Raw genomic sequence first — 2,271 nt, 5'->3', positions numbered from 1 at the left:
AACAAATGCTGGTGGAAGATGAGGGGTTGGGGGAAGGAGGGAAGGAGCCCTAATGCACTACTGGTAGAAATGTAACCTAATACAACCACTCTGGAAAGCAGTCTGGAGGTTCCTCAAAAAAATCTAACCAAGCCGGGCGCTGGTGGCTCATGCCTGGTGGCTCACACCTGTAATCCTAGCTACTCAAGAGGCTGAGATCTGAGGATCGCGGTTCAAAGCCAGCCCGGGCAGGAGAGACCGTGAGACTCCTATCTCCAATAAACCACCAGAAAACCGGAAGTGTAGCTGTAGCTCAAGTGGTAGAGCGCTCGCCTTGAACTGAAGAGCTGAGGAACAGCGCCCAGGCCCAGAGTTCAAGCCCCACCACCGACCAAAAAAAAAAAAACTAACCATTGACCTCCCCTACAACCTAGCCACACCACTTCTAGGCATCTATCCTGAGCACCATGAGCCAGGATATGATAAGGACACCTGCACATCCATGTTCTTTGCTGCACTATTCACCATAGCCAAGATATGGAAACAGACCAGATGCCCCACAATAGGTGAATGGATCCAAAAACTGTGGTACCTATACACAATGAAATTTCACACAGCCATTAGAAAGAATAAAAGGATATCTTTTGCAGGGAAATGGAACTAGAACAAATCATGGTAAATAAGATAAGCTAAGGTCAGAGAGACAAACAGCGTATGTGGAAGTTAGATCTAAAACTCACTGGGGATGACAAACTACAACAGATTCTAGATATTCACATACAGGAGACCAAAACAGGATGGTTGTAGAAGAGAATCACAAAGGTACAATGCCTAAGTGCCTCTTCATATTTATAATATAATACTGAAACAAACCCTAAGATACATAAACAAAAGACTTTTTGTATTTTTTGCCTTTTCTGATGATTCTTTACCTTATGATTCTGATGATTCTTTACCTTATAAACAATGTATTCATGTGTATATCTGCAGGAGAGTGGGGGGGCACAGAACTCAAGGATAAAATGAAAAAGTGCAGCAGTGGAGTGCACTGGACATTGATGTAAGTGAGCTATATAACTCGAGGGTGGACATGGGAGGGAGGGAATGGGAGAGAGTGAGGGAACAAATGACATGGTACGAAAGGAAATGTACTTATTATCTGACTCATGTAAAAGTAACCCCTCTGTACACCACCTCTATAATGACAATAAAGTAAATTTTTTTTTAAAAAAAGCAGGGCTGGAGATGCAACTAAAGTGGTGAGTCAGGCAAACTCAAGGCACTAATGCAAACCTCAGTTTGTTAGGATTTGAGAAAGTAATTCATTATATAGATATGTGTTAAAACCAACAAGCCAGCCCACCTTCTAATGTCTTTTGTTTAGGTTATAGGCCCCCAGGAGCAATGTTATAACAATTTAAGCATTCAGATGGGCAAAAGCAGCAGAAGCACTAGCATTCTTAGATCCCTAGGTTACCTCTGTGACAAAATCACAACAGAGGGAAAGATCCAAAGAAACGTGGAGCTGCGTTTATGGTTCCAGAGGCCGGGTCTTTGGACATGTGTGTATACATTTACAAATAAATGCTAGATAGATAGATAGATAGATAGATAGATAGATAGATAGATAGATAGATAGATAGATAGATAGATGATAGATAGATAGATAGATAGATAGATAGGAAAGGAAACTACCTTTCAGCATTGTGAGTTTATACTCACTTGATCTCAGGCTCTCAAGTACACACTCAACGATTCAGGAGAGATGTTAGGAGATGAGTTCTAGTTCAATATATTTTCTTTTTGTTTTAGGTAATGTTTGGTATAACACCATCAAAGGCCCCTTTCTGCTCTGAAATTCTGTGAGTATCCTTTGCTTTGCCTCTGAAGACCCAGTCTCTGGAACCAAAAACACAGTTCTACATTTCTTTTCCTTTTGCTTTTTATTTTTGTGTGTGTGCTAGTCCTGGAGGGATTTGAGTTCACAGTATGGACACTGTCCTTGCACTTTTTTGCTCAAAGTTGGTGCTCTATCACTTGAGCTACAGCTCTACTCCCAGCCTTTTTTTTCCTGCCCAGCTTAAATGTGAATCAGGATCCTCAGCCTCCTGAGTAGTTGGGATTACAAGTGAGAGCCACCACATTTCTTTAGAACACATTTTGTGTAGCTCTACAACTATCTTTGCCTTTTCTACTTTTCTCACAGGGTAATCTAAGGATGAGAGCACTGTATTTGTCAATCTGAAATGTTTGAATTGCTGTAACATTGAACTAGGAGGCCTATCATCTGAA

General features: G+C 41.2%; 1 long non-coding RNA gene across 1 annotated transcript; it reads left to right on the top strand.

The window, feature by feature from the left end:
• Nucleotides 1-1,490: 1,490 nt before the first annotated feature.
• On the top strand, nt 1,491-2,271 carry LOC138821048 (uncharacterized). Its single transcript, XR_011370035.1, has 3 exons — nt 1,491-1,541; nt 1,792-1,841; nt 2,186-2,271. It is a non-coding gene; the product is annotated as an uncharacterized lncRNA (long non-coding RNA).

Source organism: Dipodomys merriami, unplaced genomic scaffold (genome assembly GCF_024711535.1).
Source record: "Dipodomys merriami isolate MVZ:Mamm:240054 unplaced genomic scaffold, mDipMer1.0.p SCAF_9, whole genome shotgun sequence".
Lineage (NCBI taxonomy): Eukaryota > Metazoa > Chordata > Mammalia > Rodentia > Heteromyidae > Dipodomys > Dipodomys merriami.
This window is presented reverse-complemented; position numbering and strand designations above follow the sequence as displayed.